Raw genomic sequence first — 26,530 nt, forward strand, 5'->3', positions numbered from 1 at the left:
CAAAACACCCCTCCAAAAATAAGCATACAAAATAATCAATGCCCCTTTTATTTTTATAAATACCTTTATTAAATTCATAACATTTAAACAATGACATGGGTACACACAGACATAGAAAACAAAGCAAACCACTGTGCATTTTTATGAGTTTCATGCATTTGTTTTCCTTTTGAACAATTATGATTCACTCCAAAATTACACAAATTGCTCAAAATCCGTCTTCCCTTTAGTTTCACTCCTCCTGATTATTATTTTGCATGTACTATTCTCACAAATTTTATTTATTTCTATGTAATTTAATTCTTCCACTTTTTAAAAATTCCACTTACAAATCTTAATATTCTTTATGGTATTCAATACTTTGGTTACTTCTGGTTTACATTTTCTAGCAATTGTGTTTTTGGCAGCTAATACTTACTATGTGTCTAGGCAGTTCAGATTATGTGAAAATAATCATTTCCTTAGTTACAATAACTTGCTTCCCCACAATTTCTGACAAACTACTCTGTAGGGAAACAAACTCTGACAACTTGTTACAATCCCAAAAATATGTTCCCAATTACAAATTTCCCATTGCACTTCAACCTTTGCTATCAATGCATTGCTATCAATGCAAGAAAAATATTGCTGAGTCTGCTTAGGGTATTAAAATACCCAATGGAAACACTTCCATGAAAACTTGTATAGTTTCTGTTCTTTACTGCATTCTTGGGAGAGAGACAGATATCCTCCAACTGGTGCTTTGCAGATTTCCTTTCCATTCTCTCTTTCTTATCTTTTCTAACCTCTTCTGATTGGTTCTTATAGTTATGCAGTATTTTATGTGCCCTACTAATTATCCCCTTTTTGAACAGCAGCCTCTGTTCCAGATTCTACTAAAAGTCAACCACTGCTGGTCTTCTATTTAACATCCCCTTTTCCCTTTGTCTGTACTTTGCTATCAATCCCTAATAGGGAGAACCATTGCAATAATTGATAAGCATTGTAGAATAATGGAATGAAGTGGAAATAACTGGAAGAAACTGGAATAATTATCTTTATTTTTTAAATTACCCAGAACTGTGTTGAACAGATGCCAGTCTCTCTTTTATGTGCCAAGTCTTCTTGTACCTTTCAGAATAAAAGTCGGCATACACTGTAGTTTGGTTAAGAATGTTTTATTATGTACATTAGAGGTAGATGTCAACAATATCCAAATCAAATCTTACTGTCTCTAATAACCATGTTGATAAACTGAATAGACTGAATTATTATGTCTGTAGCTTCTGCACTCATATTACTTTCCTCCTGAATAATATAATTAATATTCTGAAATACTGGATATTTGACCTAACTTCTATACACTCTCTCAAGTATTTGTACCAAATCTTTGAGGACTGCACAGCAATATCTTTCTGCTTATCAGTCCGAACAAACTGACTGTGTCTGAGGTGTCTCCCAATAATACCAAACATACCTCTCAGCTGCTCAGATTTTCGCAGAATGTTCAGATTTTTTCCTCATATTTTTGGTCTGTTCCTCATACAATTTTTGGTTTTCTGAATTTTTGTGGCAAATCAGTGAGGATTAAATTCACTACATAATGAAAGGCATTTGAGTTTCAGACTTTATATAATCCCAAAACTTCATAGTAACACAAGACCTTTTATTCGAACAACTTTCAAAGTTTATAAGAACAATATTTAAAATTTTTCCCTATTATTAGTGTTTTGTCCCCCCATTATTTTTGGCTTGTCCAGATTTTTTGAACTAAAAAGTTGACAGCTAGGTACCAAAACCCTGTATATTTCTACACACCTCTTTAATCTTGGTTCCCACGCCTGTTTGTACTTAATGTAGTGCGCATTCTGTTAGTACATTTTATTTTTATCAGTATTCTTGACTGAAAGTTACGGAAACATTCCTTTCTGTTGAATATGCATGTAAAATGAAGATATATGTCTGCTTTACTTCTAGGCCTCTGCAAAGAGAATACTATATTTATGTCTAACAAAATACATTTATTCTTACAATTCCTCCTGAGATACCCGAACAGGTATCGGTTTCTGTAGTTATTATAAAATAAAGACACAGGCTTGACCTATGCTAGGTCTGTTTTACTAACTGTATTTATGTAGGATTTATTCTGTAACGATTGTCCCTGAAATTACTGAAATGGGATTTTTTTCTATAATTCTTTTATATATCTATTAATACAGTCTGCAAAGAATATTATAATAATAACTAGAACTAATACAACAGTTATAAAATATTTTTAATCTAGTAAATAAACTTGCAATTTTAATTTTGACGACTGTGTGTCACATGCATTTATGGTCTGTTACTTGAAATTTTTTTGGACTGAAGTTTTTTAAGTTTTATGATTTAATTATAACTGAACAATTCTCTAACATCTTACAACTAGCAAACTTTTTTTTACACCAATAATATATGTATCTTGAAGCACAAGTACCATATACTGTATTTACTTGCTTCTGCAAACCTTTAGCTATATTGGTTACTGATAATCTTATTTATCTTTTTAATTATGTGCTCTAATAGACGTCTTCCTTTTAAATTGTTTCTTAAATATCCTGTGAATATCTAGTACATTTACTAAAACCTATGCTTTCTGCATTTTCGGATCTAAAACTTTGCAATAATTATGTAATGTGCACTGTACTCTGTAAATTAAAGAATTAAGCCCAACCTGTCAAGCCTGGAGTATATTAAATAACTATTACCGCTTATTTTAGAGTGTATTTTAATAAGCCTGTTACAAAAATTCTGTCACTTTACCTTTAAAACTAATGACTGAATAATGTGAGTTGTGATGTAATTCCATGTTGTTGGCTGTCTATGGTTGCCACCCGTCCCGTTGTCAGCGGGACACTCACGGTTTGAGTGCTCTCATCCCGCTTCCCGCGCTCACCAAGCGTGGGACTTTAAAAGTCCCGTTTTTTCCCCTTTGCGCTTGCATTTTAAAACTGCCGCGGAAAAGCCGAAAATACTTCCGGTTTTTCCACGGCAATGCGGCTACGTCACCACCCGGACCTGCAGTTAGAGGGATTCTCTGCTAGGTCCGGGTGGTAATGCAGCACAGTAATTGGCTGCAGCTATTTGTAGGGGGCGGGAACTTCTTGTGAAGAGCCCCATAAAGGTCGCAGCTGTAGAGCACTAAGCTCTATAGCAGCCCGGACAAAAGATCTGAATTTTTCGCCAGCATTGAAGCCAAGCCAGCAAGGGAGTCAGCCCAGCCAGCCAGCAAGGGAGTCAGCCCAGGCAGCCAGCAAGGGAGTCAGCCCAGGCAGCCAGCAAGGGAGTCAGCCCAGGCAGCCAGCAAGGGAGTCAGCCCAGGCAGCCAGCAAGGGAGTCAGCCCAGGCAGCAAGGGAGCCAGCCCAGCCAGCCAGCCAGCAAGGGAGCCAGCCCAGCCCAGCCAGCCAGCAAGGGAGCCAGCCCAGCCCAGCCAGCCAGCAAGGGAGCCAGCCCAGCCAGCAAGGGAGCCAGCCAGCCCAGCAATAACTGAGTGGTAAGTAGATAATTGCATTTTGTGGCTTTAGTTATTTAAAATGGGAATAGTGTGCTTTATTTAAGTTTTTAATGTTTAGAGGTAGATGGGGATGTAGTATGTAGTATTTAAATCTGTGCAGTGGTTATTTTGAGACTTTTGTACTAGTTTAAAATGGGAATATATTGTGGCTTAATTTTTTTAATGTTTAAAGGCAGATGGTGGGTGCAGTACGCAATATTTAAATCTGTAGTAGTTAGTTTAATATTTTGTGTAGTAGTTTTAAAGAGATAAAACCTGAATGTATATGTAATTGTTATTATGCTTGGGGGTATGATTTGGAAGCATTACTTTTAAAAGCCTGAACTCAGTATAGCAATTGTTTGTTTCTGTTGGCCGGCAGTGAAATATAAACTTAGTCTGATGCATTTCTACTGTCGTAGCTTTTTCTGGGTATTGTCTGTATGCATATAGGAATTGTTTGTGCATAGTTTGTATTTTTGTATGGAAATATGCACTATAATGCTGTTTTCAGGAAGTTACGATATACTGTTTAGGTAACTTTTCCTGTTCCTGCAAGTCCATGTCTGTGGTACAAGTCTACCTTTTGAGGGGGAATGTTAACAGTTAATGTAATTCATTTATTATTCTAGTAGGTACATTGCCAATTTGCCAAAGCTGTTTCAAGATTGTTTTCATTTATACTTGTAAATGTGTGCATTTAATTTATTATGCATTTTAATAAGGTTAAAATGTACTGTTTTGCTTGTAATGTGAATATGGGTGTGTTACTTTTACTTGGGCCTGTTTATTGCATTGCTGTGCTGGATTAATTGCTGTTTTGAGGTAAAAGGAGCCCATGGAGTCTGCTGTACATTGTAGTTTGTTACTTCTCTTGCAAGAAGTATTTTTAAAAGTTAAAATGTTTGGACTTTTTTCCCATTTATTTTTATCTTTTGTGGATGGATGCTCTGAAGTTAATGCAATGTATTTCAGATTGTGCTAAACCATGTTACAGGGTAGTTTCGTCTAAGTAGCAAAGTTTTTATTTTGTGTTTTAGTGATGTCTTCAACATACTTATTTACTGTTTTCATTATAATCAGATTATGACCAGTGCTGCTGTTGGGCATGTTTATTAATAGATCATTGCGCTGTGTAAATTAGTGCCATACATTTCTTAACTGCTGTGGTCAAAAGCTAAATTAGGTCTATGGTATCCACTGTGCATTGTCATTCATTTTACTGTTTTTGGTTCAGTGAATATGGTTAACTTTTTGTCTTGTGGGGTGTGGTGGGCATGTTCAGCGGTAAAAATAATGCATTTCATTTTCTACAAGCTGTGTTAATGTTAGTCTTCAATGGCCAAAATGCCCCTTACATTACCTCATTTACTATTTGACCTTAAACTGTTTGTAAACTCTTTTTTGCTCCATTCCTCTATTTCGCATGCCAATGTTTTTCGAGCCAGTTCTTTCACATGCCAATGTTTTTCGAGCCAGTTCTTTCACATGCCAATGTTTTTCAAGCCAGCTCTTTCATGTGCCAATGTTTTCAAGACAGTTCGTGTGCCAATGTTTTTCGAGCCAGTTTCGCATGCCAATGTTTTTCGAGCCAGTTCTTTCACATGCCAATGTTTTTCAAGCCAGCTCTTTCATGTGCCAATGCTTTTCAAGACAGTTCGTGTGCCAATGTTTTTCGAGCCAGTTCTTTCGCATGCCAATGTTTTTCGAGCCAGTTCTTTCACATGCCAATGTTTTTTGAGCCAGTTCTTTCACATGCCAATGTTTTTCGAGCCAGTTCTTTCACATGCCAATGTTTTTCGAGCCAGTTCTTTCACATGCCAATGTTTTTCGAGCCAGTTCTTTCACGTGCCAATGTTTTTCGAGCCAGCTCTTTCATGTGCCAATGTTTTTCGAGCCAGTTCTTTCGCATGCCAATGTTTTTCGAGCCAGTTCTTTCACATGCCAATGTTTTTCGAGCCAGTTCTTTCACATGCCAATGTTTTTCGAGCCAGTTCTTTCACATGCCAATGTTTTTTGAGCCAGTTCTTTCACATGCCAATGTTTTTTGAGCCAGTTCTTTCACATGCCAATGTTTTTTGAGCCAGTTCTTTCGCATGCCAATGTTTTTCGAGCCAGTTCTTTCGCATGCCAATGTTTTTCGAGCCAGTTCTTTCGCATGCCAATGTTTTTCGAGCCAGTTTTTTGTGCCAATTAAGCCAGTTCATTTGTACTGTGCAGCAATATGTTACTGAACCCTACTAACAGTGTTGGTCAATATGTTGCATATCAGGTAAGTACAGATTCAAGCATGAAGAGAGCAGCAGCTTCATCACAGTCAACCAGCAGCAAGAGAATGTGCAAGTGGCAGGACGTTTGGAAAACAGAATTTGACTGGATCGAGAGATGCACTGATGTCAAAGCATTCTGCAGGTACTGCAAGAGAGAATTTCTAGTGACCCACGGTGGAAGAAATGATGTCGCGACATGAGGCAACTGAACAACATAAGACTGCCATTCTTCAAGCTAAATCCACTCACCTGATGACAAAGTGGGCAAGGAATGCAAACCTTGAGGGACCAGAACTTAGAATCATTGCAGCAGAAGCCTCTGAGGTTTTCCATGCTGTTAAGCACAATATTTCATATAACAGCTTGGACTGTGCAGTAAAGTTGGCCAGCCAGTTGTACAGTGACTCAGACACTGCAAAGAAACTATCTTGTGGCAGAACCAAGGCTGAAGCCATAGTTGAAAATGTTTTGGGGCCACACTCATTGGAATGCCTCCTGCATGACCTTCAAAAACCAGGTACTTCATTTGCAATTTCATCAGATGCTTCCAACAAGGGGAACATAAAATTATTTCCCCTTGTTGTGAGGTATTTTTCTAAAGAAGAAGGGGTGGTGAATGGCCTTTTGGACTTCTATGGAGACCCTGACGAATCTGCACAGGCTATTTCACAGCAAATTTCCAACATTATGGAAAAGCATTCCTTGCCCTGGAACCATATTTCAGCTTATGGGGCTGATAATGCCAGTGTGAACTATGGGAAGAAATCTGGTGTGTATACCAGATTAAAAGAAAAGTGCCCATCGCTCCAGAAAGCTAACTGTCTTGCCCATATTATTCACAATGCAGCCAAAAAAGCTGCAGCACAACTACCATACGATGTGGAAGCATTTGTAATGAGACTTTTCAGCCACTTTTCTGGTTCTGCCACAAGGACCAGAGACTTGAAAGACTTCTTTGAGTTTTGTGGCATGGAATTTGAGAGTCTGTTAAGACATGTGCCAACAAGGTGGCTGTCACTACTCCCAGCCATTGAAAGAGTAGTGAAAAATCTCCCAGTGCTCCAGTCTTACTTCCTCTCTCAGGGAGAAGAGGAGACCCCCCGGCAGATATGGTCGTACTTTTCAGGTAACGAGCATAGTGAGAATGAATTGCCTACACTGCCCCAGTACTATCTGCACTTTCTCTGTGCTGTTCTTGTTGATTTTAATGAACATATAAGTACATTAGAAAAATCAGCACTTACTGCCATGGAAACTTTTTGTGTAATGGTCTCTCTGAAGCAAAAACTGCAGGCAAGAGCTGAAGGTGCTTTCTTTGGAGGGAAACTTAGGGCACTTATGAGCACATTAAACAGCACTTCTGCTAACAAACTGAAAAGAGACTTTATTGTTTTCTTGGAAACAGCAGTGAAATACCTGGAGCAGTGGTTTGATTATACTGAAAGCAACTACTTGTTTACACTATCTAAATTATCTTTAAATGAGCCCTTTGCCTTCAGTGACTTGCTGAATGTGACCACTGCCCTGAGTCTGCAGGATGTAGATGAAGATTATCTTTTTAGGGACTACTTGGCAATTAGGCCCTCTCTCGAACAGTTATGTAACACAAGCTTGACCCCAGGAGAGAAGTGGCTGAAGCTTTTCAAAGAAGGGCCTGAACTGACTACACTCTATCCGGTAATTGCTAGGGTTTTATCTATACCACCCTCAAAGCATTTGCAGAAAGAGTTTTTCACTGGTGAAAGGTAAATGGACAGATGTGCAAAACCGATGTAGTGTGGACTTGTTAAAAGCTGAACTCATGATGAGTGTAAATTACGGATGAAATGTTGTGACTTTTACTCGAATATTATTTCAAATCGGGCCCTTCTTCAAGCCATAAAATCAAATTCAAAATACACTTTTAAAAAAGTGATTTATTGTACGTAATTTTGTGTTTTTCTTTGTTTAGCATTAATTTGTACTAGGGTATGTAGTTTTGTGTTCTTTGCTTTAGCTTTAATTGACAGTCTTAATTTTATACTTGGCTTGTATGTGGTATGTAGATTTTTAAGTTTTCTTTCTGAATAGCAATGGATGGTTTATGAATTTTACTTTTAAATAAACAAGTGTCTGTTTAATGAGTAGTGTGTTTTTAATTCCTTTAAAGTTTATTGTTACAACCGATTAGTGTGTGTGCAGTAATAGTTCACTTAATTTAAATGGTTTGAGTTTTCAGTATGCTGTAATGTCACAATGTTGCATCCATAACTAATACTGCATCTCCTTTAACAACTCTGGTGATGTCGTGGTGGGGGTGTGGCCAGTGTCATGTTGGCCACACCCCTATCATGTTGACCACACCCCCATGTCCCACTTTGCCCTTGTTAAAAGGTGGCAACCCTGTGGCTGTCTACTAATGCTGTTAGAAATGCATAACTGAGTTTTTATATTGTACTCTGAAATCTGACTGAAATGTACTACACTGAACTCAACTGAGTTAGGAAAGTTATATTCTGAAACTTCATAAAAATTTACATTAAAGTGATGCATATTTACACTGAACATCTAAAACAGCTGCATGTACATGTCTGTGTATAAATGTTATACTCAGAAAACTAACACTAAAGGAGTATTTCCCAGTATTATCTGATCACAGATAAAAGCATACACTGAAATCTGGTAAATGTTATACTATGGAAACTACACTATTACTACAGGAATACCTTTTTTCTGTCAGTGTTATTTAAACACAGATAAAAACAAAGTGAAAACTAGTACTGTTATTCATTGTGCGGAAACAAACTGAAATTCTGCATACTTGCTTTAACTCTACTCTGCATGAATGCACATTTGCTGTATACACATTTTAACTCTAAAGAATACTTTTTTTAGATAAACACATTTACTGTACATGATCTGAGTAAACAACCACTGAAGAAAAAACTTACTTCTGGCTTAGGTGGTCTTGTTTCTCTGTCAATGTCTGACTTGTGCACCACAGCTCTTTCCAAGTTTTGGCCTTATTCTGCATTAGAAGAGCCGCCTTAATGTTCAAGGGTCCCTTGATGCATCTCTCATGCAGTCAGGCTCTCCAACCCCCCCCCCCCATCTTTGGTGCAAGTCTGGGTGGCAGATGTAATATTTTTATTGACTGTATTGAAAAACATGCACACTGGAAAACCAAACTGGAAATTATTTAAATATCCAAAACTGACAGCATGTCTTTTTATAGCAATATCCGCAAAGCACAAAAAACAGTATCAGGTCCTTAACATTTACAGCTTTAACAATTATAAACTGAAAATAGCTTGTTGCCCTGACTTTACTTACATTTTTCTGCATGAAATAAACCTACATTACTAATAAACTCTTGCAAGTCTGTAAGCAAACTGATACTACTATGTTTATGTCTAACAAAATAATTTTCCAACCATCTCTAACCTGCAGTCCCAACTTCCACTTGGCTCATCCCACTCTTACTTTTCCCACCATAGTTTTTTGTTCCCAATACCTTGGTTCCTTTGCTAATTTTCTCAAATACATTCCAGACCCCACTTATTTATTTCTACGTTCCTACTTGCAGTCATCCCTAGTGCTAAAATCTCCATTCTGGTGTTCGTACACTTTCTACTACTTTATGAAAAAATACTATTCTGCATGGTTGTTGTTATTCTCCTTATGGGCATATATCCAAAATCCCACTCTCCTTACTTTGTGAGCCCCCCTTCAACATCATGCCTTTCTACTTTGGTAATCTTCTCGTGTTATGTATATGAGCCTCAACAGCATAGCTCTACGCCATTTAAAAGGGAGAAATCGTATCCCACTTAATACTTGTCCATTTCCCTTCCCAAATAAATTTGAGCTCTTATTTGTGGTCTACATCATCTCCACTGGCTGATGAAAAATACACCTGATCTGCACATAAAACTAAAGGGACTAGAAATATTTTGATAACTGGGTAGGGTCCAGAGTTTGGAGATTACCAATGCCTTTGTTTAGGAGTTCCATGATGATACGTTCCATGGCCTTTCAGACCAGGCTCGTCAGGCTAATGGGGCGGTAGTTCCCGGGGTCCGTCGTGGCTCCCCCTTTGTGGAGTGGGATAACTGTTGCGGTGCGCCATTCAGTGAGTACAAAGCCTGAGGTGAGGCTATGATTGAACATGGTACTTAGGTAGGGTGCCAGTTTATTCTGTAGTTCGTGTAGAACGCAGCCTGGGATATTGTCAGGTCCCATGGATGCTGAGTTCTTGGCTTTGGAGAGTGTGTTTTTTACCTGTGCAGCCATGACTATAGGAACTTTGCATTCTTCCGGTATAGAGATGGGCCCTCTAGGGGGTGAGAGGGGGGTAAAGTTAGCACTGAACTTATCTGCTAGGATGTTGGCAATATCAGTTGGTTCTGTACATTTAGTGCCATTGTGCTGTAACTCAGAGCAGATCTGAACGTTCCCATTTAGATTCTTGACATAGCTATAGAATGCTTTGTGGTTGTCTTTAGAGTCAGTGGCAATTTTGTTTTCGTAACTAGCTTTGGAGGATTTTATGAGGGATCTCAGCTTCTTACTGAGGTTGACCAGGGAGTTCCTCCAGTCATGGGATTTTATTCTTTTTTGCAACAGTTTCTTTCTTCTGTTGTAGAGTTTGTTTATGGCAGAGGACCACCAGATTGGCTTCCTGTTTTTGGAGGATAACATCTTGGTTCTATTAGGGATAGCATGATCCATGCACTTATGTAAGTGCTTATAAAGTGCATTTGTGTAGGATTCGGTAGTCATACCTCTATTGTCCGTCTGCATGGGTGTCATGAAGTTTGCCACTTCTGACTTAAGAAGTGTGAAGTTGGCTTTGGAGAAGTTTTTTACGATGGTTTCCCTAACTGGGGGTGGGGTGGGATGTGGATGTCTAGGCTGATTAGCTTGTGGTCAGATCTCACCAACGAGGAATTGACCTCTGGTGTGGAACACCTGTTTCCCATGTTGGTAATGACCAGGTCTAGGATATTGCTGCCCCTGGTGGGGGTGTGAATAAGTTGATCCAAGGCGTTGGAATTTATGAATTCTAGAAAACGTTGAGCAAAAGAGTTGGTACACGAGTAGTTTTCCCAGTTAATGGTGAGGTAGTTGAAATTGCCCATTATTAGGGTGTTGGGTTGTACCCTAATACTTTCCAGTGTATCAAGAAATGAGGAGTGTGAATCCTGGGGCATGGTGGGGGATCTGTAGCAAGCTACAATTTGGATTGCGTTCTTGCCCAGAGTTAGTTGCACTTGGATAATCTCGGATGCATTATGCTGTACAACTAGCCTGGAGGTGTGGATATCCTTAATGAATATGGACACGCCTCCGCCTTTAGTGCTTCGTTCTGGGTTAGGTGGCCGAAAGGTGTGGTATGAATTGTAGCCTGGTAATGCAGGGGTGCTCTCTGGAGCTTTGAACCAGATCTCTGTCACTGCACAGATGTCAATGTTCTCCATTTTAAGGAGTGCCTCGAGTGAACGCATTTTGAGGTTTAGACTTCTAGCATTGAGTAGCATTACCCTCAGATTTTGCTTGCTTGTACCTGTTACAGTGGTGAATTTGTCATTTGAACCTTGCCTAAAAAGGCACTATAGGGGTGGCAAGAGCCTTAGCCAGTATACGGAATCCTAAGAGCGACAGGTGCAGGCCATCTCTGGCAAAGCATCATGGTCTGTCGATCCCAGGCAGACAAATACTGGATCCCCTTAGAATGACACCAGAAGCTTAGCCAATTGTTGAAGTCAATCATTTTGTCCTTGTACTGTGGTATCATTCTGGGTGATGGCAGGATGCTACTCAGGGTTAGGGTCATACCTGCCTGGGATACAAAATCGGAGAGCTCCTCCATGTCTCTTTTCATGTAGTCCAGGGAGGTACATCTCAGGTCATTCACACCAACATGGACAATGACAGTGTCATATTTGTACTTATTGTGGACTGACCTGAGTGTATGCGTTATGTGGCAGATCCTGGCACCTGACACGCAGCTGACAGTAACTTTTACGCAGCTGACAGTAACTTTCTCCTTGTTTAGTCTAGTGAGTGGAACATCAGTGTGCCTGACTATAGAGTCACCTATGACTAGAGTGTTTGGTACGTTGTTATGCCTTATGGGCTGTGGTTGAGTGGCACACTGAGTTTGTGAGCTATGTGTCATTTGGGTTGTGTTGGGGGGTGGAGTTTGCTTGCGTTTATGCTTTGGATGTCCCTGATGCTTGGGCAGGTTTTTATTGAGAGCCTCCGCGAATGTAGGTGTGTGTTTTGTGTTTCTGTGTGTGTTTTGGTGGTGTAGGTTTTGAGGGACTATGTGATGAGTGTGGTGTGGTGCAAGTGTTTACCTTCTCCTCTTGACTGTCTAGTCCAGTTTGGCTATATAAGTGCATCTCTCACAGGTTGTAGTGTTGGGTAGTAGGAGGAGAGGGTTGTCTGTGTACATGAGGCAACTGCTGCACTGCCCCAAGATTCCCAGATTCATCAGGTAGACAGGAGAAATCACTGGGAGCTGACCCTTAGACATGCCTGGATAAGTGCTTATTTATTAAGTACTAAAAACTGCTTTCCACTAGACAAGTGAGGAAAGTTGAGTGCTGTAGTAATTTGCAGCTTATGTAGTTCTTACAATGAGTTCTGAACAAGTGCTGAGTTCAAAGAAACAGATTTGAGTGCTGAAACTAAAAAACTGGCTAGTTATAAGAAACAAAACTAAGATAGAAGGCTTCCCGCCAACCCAGAAGGGCTTGGGGACTCAGAAGCCTACAAACAGTCTAGACCACTTAACAGGAAAGGCAGGAAACAAACTTAAAAAAAAAAAATTTTTTTGTTCTCTTTCCCAGATGCTGTCTTTGTACACAGTAGGAGTGCCTGAAATCAGAATATGATCTCACTGCACTCAGTTGAGTGAGCAAATGAGATGGGCCCAGAAGGAGTATCCAAACACAAATTTACAAGAGGGGCAGGCAGTTTCAAAGCCACTAAGATTAACAGCAAAACAGAAACTGGGAAAACTAACTGAAGAACAGAGTCAAAACTTCCAGTTCAGTTAATATTCATGCAACACAGTTAAATCACTTCATTTGTTTTTTTTTTATCTTGAAAATACTTGAAACCATCTTAAAATATTCCAGAACACAGAGATATTCTTTTCTGGATTTGTACAGTGCAATACATCATTATCTGCTAATAAAGTTAACTTTTCTTGATTATGATAATTCTAACCTTGAATTCAAGTCCCTCACTTTCTTTGCTAATAGCTCTAAGTATAAATCAAATAAAAGGGGAAATGGACAACCCACCTGGTACCTCTCTTCAAACATAGCTTGTCAGAGCAACCCTCCCACCTTAATTCTTGTCTTTGACCCTTAATACATCATCCTAATTAACTCTATTTTATCAGGGAGTGCAAACACTTCCATTACCCTACTTGTAAAATCCAAGCTGACTATATCAAATAATTTTGCTGCATCAAGACTCACCAACAATGGGATTTTCTTACATTCTGCTTCCCTCTGAATCATCACCGATCTAGTAATATTGTCAGATGTTTTTACTTTCTCTCCACAAACCCACGATGATCCATAACTTTCAATTTTGGTAACATCCCTTCCATTCTCTTAGCAAGTATAGACAGAAATACTTCATAATCATGGTTTAAAATTTAACTTAGTCTAAATGAAGCTGGGTCTTAGCAGTCTTTACCCTTTTTGGGTAATACAACCAACACAAATTTCTTCCAAGTTGCTGGTACTGTCCCCTTCTTTTACAATACTGTTACACAAAACCTTCCAGCTCTTTAACAGTCTTCCCTCCTAACTGCCAAACTTCTGCATAAATGCAATCTGTTCCTGGAGACTTCCATGACAATTGTTATACATCATCATTTTATCCAACCCCTTCCTATCTTACCTACTAATTCTTGAGCCTCATGTTTCTCTAACCTTGACACAGTTAGCTCTTCCATTAATATTTCTATATGTGCCTTTTCTTGTTTTCTCCATTACTCTGCTTTATTTTATAAACTTTCATGGACTTTCCCAAACATATCAATTACCTCTGCATGATCTCTAGTTGGTTTTCTTGTCAGAGGCTTCCTTGGTTTTGCAACAACTCTTTCTACTTTCTAAAAACTGAATGAACGATATCCAAACTGCCCCAAAAAAACCCGTTAATGCCTTGGCAAGACATATTATGGCCAATAGTAGTCACAATTTTAAGTTTTGTGTCATACAGCAGGTGAATTTTGATCAACAAGGAAGAATCACTCAGTACCATCTAGATATGATTGAGCTTATTTGGCAACTTAGGCTTGATGCTTGTAATGATCCAGGCTTGAATGAATTTATTTCCATCAAGCCTTGGCTTAGAATAAAAAATATCAATAATATTTAAGGCTTCAAAACCTTTCTATTATGTAGATATTAGTGGTTCAATAATTTGTACATATTCCATTTCTCCTACAAATACATTCATACTTTTTAATATTGTTTTAATTTTGAGAACATGTGATTAAGGTATGTTTGTTGATCCTATATATACATACGCACTTTTTATAAATTTTAACATACACACACACACACACACACACACACACACACACACACACACACACACACACACACACACACACACACACACAATACACATATTTTTTAAGAACAGGTATTGTTTACACAGTGTTGGATGAACAACATTGTAATTGTGCATACACTGCTATACACCACTTTTAAGTATATGAAGTATACATTAATATTATAGTGGTATACTGTTTTAACAAGTTTAGGCATCTGTTGCTGCAGCTAGGGGTAGCATTTAATCAAATTGGTAATTGAGTGTAATTATTCAATTTAGTTTGGTATAAATTAGTGGTACTACTTCACCAATCTGATGAAGTCATTTTTCTGAGACGAAACCTGGGTCATTGGTGAATTGGTGCTGCTGCTTTGTTGTGCTCTCTGTTTTTGTGCGTTTGGAATAAAACTGGAATTACATCTTGGGCAGTTTGGATATCGTTCATTCAGTTTTTAGTTTGTTTAGTACTATTCAGTACTGTTTTTGGTTCCTAGTTGTGTCTACATGGAGGACAGTACTCCTACTGCTGACATTATGGTTTTGCTCCAACGCATACATGAGCAGCTTGGTGAGCACACGATACAGATCCAAAAATTGATGGAAAAAGGAAATTCTGGGATTTTACCAGCATCTGGTAGCAGCTTGGGGTTGCCTTTGACACAACGTACCCCTGAAACTGTTTCCACTAATCCTGGAGGGACAGGCAACAGTGAGTCTTGTGAATTGGACTGTTCAAATAGGGGTAAATCTAATGCTAATATTCGTGACAACACACACTTGTTGCAATTTAGGGACAAGTGGAAAGAAAACCAATACGAGTTTCAACAAAATAGTGTCCCAATTAGTAAAAGAAAGCATGTGCAAGCGAGATCTTTAATGGATCTTATGGCAATGTTCGAGAAAAAGCTATTTAAATTAAAGAGAACATACACTGAAAACAGTTACCTTAACAGAAATATAGAGTTAAGGATGGTACCTAAGGGCCTACGGGTCTGGCGTTACCCTAATGGATGTGATAAACAACCGGAAATGATAACAGAATTGCACCAACTTTTTGATGAAACCGGTATTAAAATCTTGGGGCTGACGGTAAAATATAACAACAAAAAAATTGATCAACTACTGGAAGAACTTGATGATCTAAACAATAAAATCACCCAAGATTTGTTGTTTGAACAACATTATAACAATTATGTACACCTCATCACAGACATAGAGAAGAGTTGTGAGGCAATATACAACAAAAAATTGTCCAAAATACAACGTGACATTGAAATATATGAGAAAGGGTGCATTTACCCGTTTCACGATAAAGAAATATCGAAGCAAACTTGAGTCAGGCATCACAGCCTATCGGAAGCGAAGGCAGGATGACGTCAACGAGCGTGAACAACCATATGAGGATATCAACCGTTGTGAACGTGAGGAGGACCCTTTAGGAGAGGGTCTAAGCTCGAACGCCTATGAACCAGGGAATCGATCACGAGGAGCATCAAGCAGCCTGGATGGGGCGAGCTAAAAACAAGACTACAGTGGCTCACAAAAGGATGGACAAAAGTTCTAAGAGGGCAGTAAGTACGCCTTCTAAGTTGGTAGTTGCCAATTACTGCGTTAATCATTTGGACACTGAGACAGTTTATAGTGCATCTAAAGTAGACACTAATTTATTAACTTTCGGTGACTACGGTAATTTACAGTTTAGGAATGAAACTGTTTCACCAATAAGTTTAAACAACAACGGTAATAACGATAGTATGAACATATTGTTGGATACTTACAACGGGTCTTTTGAAAATGTTTTTGATCAAAAAGACCATTGCTACTCCTGGTATCAGAGAGGGAGGGGGTAATTTTTTGAGAAGTCAGAGTGATGCATATGGTCTTGTTAATTATGTTTGTAACGAAGTAATGAATATTATAACTGACAATAACATGATGTATGATACGGTTTTGATGAATTTAAGCACGCATTTGCCATTTAATGAATTTAAGGTCCAAAAGGAGAAAAAAAATGGTGATAATATAGAGACTGAAAATTATACAGATCAGGGTACATTAACATCACTGACTGTAATTAACAAAGGAGATGGTAGTTGTATTGACAATATTAATTCAATGTTAGTTGTCGACCATTTAAATACACAAAACAATTTGTTCGAAGAATACATGTGTTCAAATTTAGACGCAGAGTGCACTGTAAACTTTTATGAGGAATTATTTCATGAGGATAGTACCTCAGTTATTTCAGTTTATTGTGAAGGGGTACTAAGTAAACCTAAGGTAATAACAAACACAAGGAAAGATTTCAAGGTGTACAATTATTCAAATATTGATATTGGTATTAAACATGCTGATTTTTGTCTAAGGATTCAACTTTGTGCCAAGTAGGAGGGGAACATTGTAGATTCTTTAATAGATTTAAAACTTTTACTCATAAGATGAACCTTAAGATGAATGTCGGGATAGACACAACTAACATTACTCAAAACAGAGATGCTAGAATTTTAAAAAAATCTAGTTTATACAATCCTGGTATGAATCAGGTTGTGGCAACTTTTGAACACATTTGTGAGCAGGAATTTAGGGAACATTATAGGCATAGAGAGCATGAAACAAAATTTAACCTGACAAAAAATGAGTATGACATATTGACATTTATTAGTAATAAGGATTGTATACGTATAATGAAACCGGATAAGGGCAACGGGGTTGTGGTTGCTAACAAACAAGATTATAATAGCATTATGATGTCCATGTTATTAGACAAGAATTACAATGAAGTTAGCATCAATGAAATTAATATAGCCTATCAAAAGATAGACATGGCTTTGGACGACATGGTTTATCAGGGAGAGATTACTGAAGATGAACACGAGTTTATGATAAATCAATACCCTGTAGTAAGTGGCATTTTTGGAATACCCAAAATTCATAAAGGACTTAACAATGTTAAATTTAGACCAATAGTAGATGGAAAACGTAGTAAGGTGAGTTTTATTAGTCAGTTTTTGGATCAAAAACTAAAGAAAGGTCTCGGAGTTACACCATATATTGTTAAGGATTCGTGGCACTTTTTGGAAATGATTAAACATTGGGTTATACCGAAAGAGTTTTACTTTGTCACTATAGATGTTTGTAATTTGTTCAGTGTGATTCCACATGATGTGGGCCTAGAATGGTTAGAGGAACAGCTGTATGTTACTGGGGTCTATGAACAAGATAAAGTCAACACATATGGTAGACTTATGGATTTAGTATTGAAAAACAATTTCCTATATTTTGATGGTCATTATTTCAAACAATCTTTTGGTGTAGCTATGGGGGCAGCTTGTGCCCCCATTTACTCCAATTATATTATGGCATATTGGGAAAGAGAATACGTACATAAAAGTGAATTTAGTCCACATATTAAAATGTATTTGCGATTTCTGGATGATATTTTTATCATTTGGACAGGTGATAAAATATTATTGGATAATTTTCTCCATTATATTAACAACACGGTGTGGTTTTTGAAGTTCACACATCAAATTAACACTGAAAAGGTAGATTATTTGGATGTAAGCCTAACTTATGATAAAAAAGAAGGTAAGGTGAAATCAACTATTTATAGAAAACCTACCTTTTCAAATTCGTATCTACATTTTGACAGTTGGCACCCCAACCATCAGAAGAAAGCCATAGTGAAAGGGCAGATGGTTAGGGCAGTGCGTATGGTCAGTGATAATGTGGACTTTCAGAACGAGTTAGAGTTCATTATAGGAATGTTTCTTAATAGAGGATACCCGGAGAAATTATGTGATGATTTGAAAAAGGAAATTCTTTTTAAAAGAAACAACAAGGTATTGGTTCCAATTATTGCATCAGATATAGATCAGTTTGGGTATTCCAAAAATAATATTGAACGAAATACATTTGGCACTGATACCATTTTGTACATTCTTAAGTACAACAGGGATTCAGAGTTTATAGTTAACATTGTTATGAAGTATTGGGAGATATTTCACAAAAGCAAGGAAGCACAATTACTTTTTTCACACAAGCCGAAATTTGTATTTAAGAAGGACCGGTCATTGAAGGATATGTTTGAAAAAGGTACGGTTGATGCTAAGGGTATTAGTAATAAATGTAAGGGTAATTATAAGTGTGGTAGATGTTCCACATGCAAACATATTTGGACATCAGGACACAAAATTTGTGTAAATAATTGTGATATTACAATTAACGGTCACTTTGATTGTTATACAAAAAATTTGGTCTATCTGGCTAAGTGCCAAGAGTGCAGGGCATTTTATGTTGGGAAAACCTGTAGAATGTTTAGGGATAGAATAAAAGAACATATTCTGGATATACAACAAAAAAAACTGTTAATGCCTTGGCAAAACATATTATGGCCAATAGTAGTCACAATTTTAAGTTTTGTGTCATACAGCAGTTGAATTTTGATCAACAAGGAAGAATCACTCAGTACCATCTAGATATGAGTGAGCTTATTTGGCAACTTAGGCTTGATGCTTGTAATGATCCAGGCTTGAATGAATTTATTTCCATCAAGCCTTGGCTTAGAATAAAAAATATCAATAATATTTAAGGTTTCAAAACCTTTCTATTATGTAGATATTAGTGGTTCAATAATTTGTACATATTCCATTTCTCCTACAAATACATTCATACTTTTTAATATTGTTTTAATTTTGAGAACATGTGATTAAGGTATGTTTGTTGATCCTATATATACATACGCACTTTTTATAAACTTTTTATAAATTTTAACATACACACACACACAATACACATATTTTTTAAGAACAGGTATTGTTTACACAGTGTTGGATGAACAACATTGTAATTGTGCATACATTGCTATACACCACTTTTAAGTATATGAAGTATACATTAATATTATAGTGGTATACTGTTTTAACAAGTTTAGGCATCTGTTGCTACAGCTAGGGGTAGCATTTAATCAAATTGGTAATTGAGTGTAATTATTCAATTTAGTTTGGTATAAATTAGTGGTACTACTTCACCAATCTGATGAAGTCATTTTTCTGAGACGAAACCTGGGTCATTGGTGAATTGGTGCTGCTGCTTTGTTGTGCTCTCTGTTTTTGTGCGTTTGGATTAAAACTGGAATTACATCTTGGGCAGTTTGGATATCGTTCATTCAGTTTTTAGTTTGTTTAGTACTATTCAGTACTGTTTTTGGTTCCTAGTTCTTTCTACTTTCTGTTGCCCAAATCTTTGTGGTTTAGTTATTATCAAAAAATACTTGCTTAATAGCAACCTCTCTGAACTCATGCACACTATTCAAATACTTCCCTATATCCCTTTAGTACTCAGCAATTAGTCCTTTTCTTGTTCGGTGAGATTTCTATTCCTCTGCAATAAATAATTCTTATTACTTTGTTGTTATATCTATTTCTCTCTTACTTCAGTCATACTTTCAAACTACCATTCTCATTTTATTCCACTCCCATCCTATCCCTTCTGACAACATAATTATCTTCCCTAATGACTCTCAAATAGTTTCCATTACCTATTCCTTAAATTCCTTCTTTTTAACAAAAAGTAGGAAAGCATCAATGTCTCATTTTACTTCCCTGCAACTTCATAGGTTCATAGGTTCATACTAGGCTATCTGCCCTAGGGCATTTATAAGCCTAGCCAGAGTTGTGTGGCTTTCACCACCCCTTAGGTTGAATAATACTATACCCATTAGTTTGCCGTGCCTCTGTCCAGCAGTGATACAGAGATGATCCCCGGGGTAAACCTACGATCTCCCATCCACTGGTCAAGATTCCTCTTGAACAGAGCCAGCGAGGTGATCTGTCTCACATGGACCGGGATTCTGTTCCACAGCATAGGGAGTCTCTGGGTGATGAATCTGTCCCTCCAGCACGTCCTATTTATATCCGTGTTGAGGTTTAAGTCTCTTGCTCTTGTGGCTCTGGTGGATTTGGATTTTTGAGGTGGAGCATGTCCATTAATTCGGGTTGGACATGGCCTTGTATGTCAGGCACAGGTCACCTCTGAGCAGACGGTATGCGACTGAATAGAGCTGGAGTTTCTTCAGTCGGGCAGCATATGGCATATTTTTGAGCCCCTTTATCCTTTTGGTGAGGAACTTTTGGGGTCTTTCCAATTGCTGCAGGTGTCGGGTAAGATACATTCCGAATGGGGCATTGTACTCAATCATTGGTCTGATAAGTGAAGAGTACAGGGGAACAATGACCTCCCTTGATCTGGATGTGAATCCCTTCATAAACAGGTGGGCAATGTAGAAGGTCCTCCTAACCACTTTGGCAATGTGAGTGTCAAAAGAAAGGTTACTGTCAACTCGGGTCCCCAGGTCCCTGATAACCACTTCTGTGCTTAATGGATTGCCACCTATGTGGTAACTTGGGGTTACCTTGTTTTTACCAAAGGGTATGATTATACATTTTTTGGCGTTTAGCTTAAGGCCATGGCACTGGCACCAGTTATCCGTTTCTATGAGACCTCTCTGAAGGATATCTGTGTCTGATGGATTTTCAACTATGGCGCCCAGTTTGCAGTCATCTGCAAACTTTGTCAGCCACAATCCTCCTATGTTTGCCTGCACTTCTGAAAAGTAGACGCCGAACAAGGGGGGGCCCAAGACTGAGCCCTGTGGGACACCGCTTGTGACCGGCTTGGAGTCTGACATGGCACCAGCAACTCTAACCCTGTGGATTCTGTCCTTGAGCCAGTCTGCAACCCATCTTGTGACATATGGGTTTACATTTAAGCTGGTGAGCTTTTCAATGATACCAGAGTGGGGTATTGTGTAGAAAGCTTTTGCAAGGTCAAGGTAGGCTGTGTGAACTGCCTTACCCTCATCAATGGCCTTGGTGACTGTTTCAAAAAAGTCGACCAAGTTCAAGAGGCATGATCTGCCCTTGACAAAGCCGAATGGGGTAGGATCCAATGTCTGTAGGTCCCCTATGTCTTTATTTATGAGTTCCATTATGATCCTCTCCATAGCTTTGCAGACCAGGCTTGTTAAGCTTATGGGGCAGTAATTACCAGGGTCCGTAGAAGCACCGCCTTTGTGGAGTGGGACCACAGTTGCCGTATGCCACTCTTTGGTACGTATCCTGTGGTAAGGCTAAGATTAAACAGCAGCCTTATGTGTGGGTTTAGTTCCTCATTGAGTTCGTGTAGCACACAGCCGGGGACACCATCCGGTCCCATTGATGCTGTGTTTTTAGCTTTAGAGAGAGCAGCTCTCACCTGGGCATTTGAGATGATTGGGAGGCTACACTCTGCTGGGATAGATATTTCTCCTTTTGGGGGGGAGAGAGGGGAGAAATTTGCATTGAACCTGTCTGCCAGTATGTTTGCAATGTCTGTGGGTTCAGTGATTTTTGTATCATTTTGGACTAATTCTGAGCATATCTGGGAGTTTCCACCCAGATTTATAACATAGCTAAAGAAGGCCTTATGATTGTCTTTTGAGTCCTTGGCGATTTTTCTCTCAAAGTTGGCTTTGGATGATTTTATGAGTGATCGTAGTTTTTTACTAGTATTGATCAGAGATGTCTTCCCTTTTAGGGATTTTGCTCTATCTTGTAGTAGCTTTCTCCTCTTGTTGTAAAGTTTGTTTATGGCTGGGGTTCACCAGATCGGGCGCTTGCCTTTGGTGGAAAGGGTCTTGATTTTATTTGGGATTGCTTGATCCATGCAATCCTGGAGGTGCTCAGAGAAAGCATTTGTAAGGGATTCAGCAGCGGGTTGTGGTTTCCAATGGCTCAGGGGCCTTGAAGGATACTACACCAGTCTTAAGAAGTGTGAAGTTGGCTTTTGAGAAGTACTTCACTGTGGTCTTTTTTGTTGGGGGTGGGGGTGGGATGTGGATCTCCAGTGAGATTAGTTTATGGTCTGATCTCACCAATGAGGGATATACTTCCGGTGTGGAGCATTTTGTCCCCATGTTTGTGATGATCAGGTCTAGTATATTTTCACCTCTTGTGGGAATGGTGACAAGTTGTTCCATAGCATTTGAGTTTATGAACTCCAGGAACCTTTGGGCTAGGGTATTGGGGCTTGAGTAATGTTCCCAGTCTATGTTTGGGTAGTTGAAGTCACCCAATATGATGGTGTTTGGAGAGACATTTATACTCTCCAGTGTCTTCAGGAAGGCTGTGTGGGGTTCCTGAGTTTGAGAGGGTGGCCTGTAACATGCTACAAACTGTAGAGCAGTTTTGCCTATGGTTAATTGCACCTGAATGGTCTCTGATGCTTCGTGAGTTGCCACCAGCCTGGAGGTGTGGGTATCCTTGATGAATATGGATACACCCCCTCCTTTTGTGGTACGGTCCGGGTTTTGGGGCCGGAACGCATGATATGAGGTAAAACCTGATAGTGCCGGGGTGCTCTCAGGAGCCTTGAACCAGGTTTCAATCACAACACAGACATCGATGTTCTCCATACTGAGGAGGGCTTCGAGGGTGTGCATCTTGAGATTTAGACTTCTGGCATTGAGCAGCATTACCCTTAGTTTTTTTCCATCTTGTTCTTTATTGGTGATGGTCTGAAATAGTTACTGAATGTCTTTCAAAGCTTTTGGTTAAATATGCATCTTTCTGTGAAATGTAATTTCTATTCAGTCAAGTCCAGTTATTGTACCTTTGGGTAAGTAACACAAATTATGTTGTGAGATCTTCACATCTTCTACTCCTAGTATTCTCATGTGTGTACATATACACAATTTACCCTGTTTTATTACATTTTGCATTCCAGGTCACTGATACATACCCCACTACTGCAAATCATGTTCCAGACCCCACCCATAAACAATATTCCCTGCTGAAAGCTATTTCTCCAAAAATTACTTCCATAATAGCTTTAGGTGAAATATAAATACATGCCAATGTTCTCATTTCTCCCTGTGAATAACTCTTATTTCCATAAATCTACCATTTATTTTCTTCTTATATCATTGTTGTTGTTGTTGTTGTTCTTTCGGCTTTTCCCGGTTAGGGGTCGCCACAGCGGAACTCCAGTCGGCTAATGATTGGCAGTAGATTTTTACGGTGCCGAGGTGCCAGCCCGACTCCCAACCTTCAACGAAGGCACGCCCATTCAAGCATGTCTTTCAAATGCCACTCGACCACAGGGAGGACATGCAGACTCCACACAGAAGGCGCTCCAGCCGAGAATTGAACGGATTTGTCAATGAGGTAAATAATCTAAATGGTCAAGAATAAACTAACACCAGAGACACTGCAAAGTTACTTAAAAAGTATCAAGAGTTAGTAATAGGAAACTAAAGCAGTATTAAATAAAAATACTAATTAAGAGCTCAATTAAAAAACATTGTATAATGCATTAAAATAGTACATACAACTGACACCGTAAACAGTAACATATATGAGGTTACATTGACTTCCTATGTATAACTGTAAACAGCTAACAGAAAAAAGGTACAACAATATCAACCCACCACTCATCAGAGGCCACTGTCACAGTACAGAGCAGTATCCTTCTGTTACAATATAATAATGTCAACTTACCTTCTTACAGGTGCTTTACTAGGACACCATTTTGACCATCATGGTACCTGCAAACTGGGACTGGGAGGTATTCAGAGGAAAGCCTGATTTCTTCTGAAGATACCACACAATTAAATCCACTTCCCTGCCTGATCTGAAGCTGTGCTCAGCAACCAAAGACTCTTTCCCTGTTACATACACTCCACACAGGACAACAGACTGTAAAATCAATCTAACCCCTTTCCTCAGTCAGCTACCAGTGACTTCCAATAAAAGATATGCATTCCCCGGCAAAGAGAGAGATCAGGTACCTTCTGCTGTATTTCCCTTTCCAAATGTCACATTAAGCAAAGCAATTCTGAAATCTACAGTTCCCCTCCAGAAAAATAACATAACAAGAAACAGGAGTACAAGAACTAAAATGAGCTCAGAATGGTTTGATGCCGCCACAACCTGCTTTCCCATTCAAACCAACAGATTAACAACAAATTAGGCACTTCAAAAAGCCTGCCTGAAGGATGTCGGACTAGAACTGTCAAAAGTTACAAGTGTCTTGCACAAACTTTTAGACTTATCTAAGTTTTTGTATGTTACTGAACTTTTGTAAGCTGTAATAAGGAAGAAACAGGCCTGCCCATGCATATTATTTGTAACTAACACAGAGACAATGCATCAGTGTATAACAATCACATGACGCCAGCAATCCGCTTATTGTGGCGCGAAGAATCAGCAGGAGTATCCGCATTCCAAAAATTGAAATCCAGTCCAAGCACATTTGTTAAAGCAAAGCAGAAGTAACTAAAGAGGTCTCTGCCTTAATTACAAGTAGTATGCAAGGGGAGGCTAAAGCTTGGTTCAAGATGTTGGTAACTTTTAAGACTTCCATTCCAACATACTTGAGCCAGGTTTTCTAAAGTACCCCATTTCCTGTTGATCTTTGGTTGATGTTTGCAGGATATGGTAGCAATGGAAAACTGAAAATAGAAAAATGTGATTTAAAGGGGTCACTTGGGAATTTGTGGCACCACATTATTTTGCCCTCAAAACCGGAAAATACTGAGGAATTTGGTACGGTTGAGAGGCATGTTCAGCAGCAATGGGTGGTAGAGAAGGTCTTTTATATAAACTGCCAAATGCTTTTAATGGCTGTATGAATTTGGTCTTAAATGTAAGGGTGCCATCAATAAGTATGCCTACACATTTCATAATGTTAGTGTGTATGCAAGCATACATACTTGTATGTATGGATGTGTGTGCATGTATGTGTATATATATATATATATATATATATATATATATATATATATATATATACACACACACACACACACACGCTATTATATCTATATATATATATATATATATATATATATATATATATATATATATATATATTATATACATACACACAGTATACATACATAATTATACACAGACATATATATATATATATATATATATATATATATATATATATATACACATATATATATATACACACAGACATATATGCTAAAACAAACCTAGAAACCTCAGCAAGGTATGAACCAAACAAATCCCAGAACTGGCTGAAGGTATAGTCCACAAATAAAATGAACAAAGTTTGGCAAAAACGATCAAACAACAGCCAAAAACTGCCAAATGTAAAATCAAAGAATCCAAGTTTTAATCAATTTAAAAGCTTTCAGTTCACCGCTTCATCAGACATACATAAAAATGGCATCACTTCCTTCATTAAATAATTCAAATATGCATATGTCACATCCTGTTAAAATTTGTCATATCCTTTTAAAATTTTAAAGACACAACACCGCTAAAAAATATATGACAAAAAGTGTCAAATAAAAATACTTATCAAACAATACATTAAACAAAAATTAAAGTTATCAAAAAATATACGTTATCTGAGCGATCTAGCTTTCAACACAGGTTTTAACGGCACATGATCGTTCAGGCCCCTGCCTCGATGTGCCGCTAACCTTAATATCCATCTGACCTCAGAAAGCTCTGTAATGTTCACTAGATCCCTCCTTGGACTTTCAAAATGAACACAGAGGACCTGAAACAAAAAAACATGTCCTGCAAAAGACAGCATATGTTTGGCTATAGCACTATATGTCTCTAGTCTATTAAAGCAATATAGATGGTCCCTTATACGCATGAGGGAGCTTCGTTTTGCCAACATAGAACATATAGCACTGTTGGCAACATGCCACATAGACTATATTCTTAGTGCTACAATCTGAATAACATCTAAGATCCCAAAGGCATCCATCATTTGGATTTCTAAAAAACCTGGAAGTATCAATATATGCGCATTGGTGGCAGGACCCACATTTATGTGTCCCTAGATCATAGACTGGTCTATCATTGAACACGTTAAGAGACAACTTGGGAAAACAAAGATGCTGTTTAAGGTTCTTCAGGTTACTGAAGACATAATGTGGGCAGTTCCCAACAACGCGCTGTGTATCACTATTGGCAGTGAGAATGTTCCAATTGTCACATATCACCTGCTGTACAAAAGACACATTCTTGCCATATGGTAGAATCAAAGGAGTCTGTGAAGAGAAAGTAGGTACTCTAGGACCCACATGTGAGTTAGAAAATCTACCTTTGTGTGGCCTAAGTTTAATAACATTACTATAAATAGAATCTATATTGTTGT

General features: G+C 38.4%; 1 protein-coding gene across 1 annotated transcript in view; it reads right to left on the bottom strand.

The window, feature by feature from the left end:
• Nucleotides 1–26,530, bottom strand: part of LOC122790952 (surfeit locus protein 1) — a 579,878-nt gene that overhangs the window by 237,882 nt on the left and 315,466 nt on the right. The gene's annotated exons all lie outside the window — the stretch shown is intronic.

Source organism: Protopterus annectens, chromosome 16.part0, assembly GCF_019279795.1.
Source record: "Protopterus annectens isolate FY-2018-M chromosome 16.part0, PAN1.0, whole genome shotgun sequence".
Taxonomy (NCBI): domain Eukaryota; kingdom Metazoa; phylum Chordata; order Ceratodontiformes; family Protopteridae; genus Protopterus; species Protopterus annectens.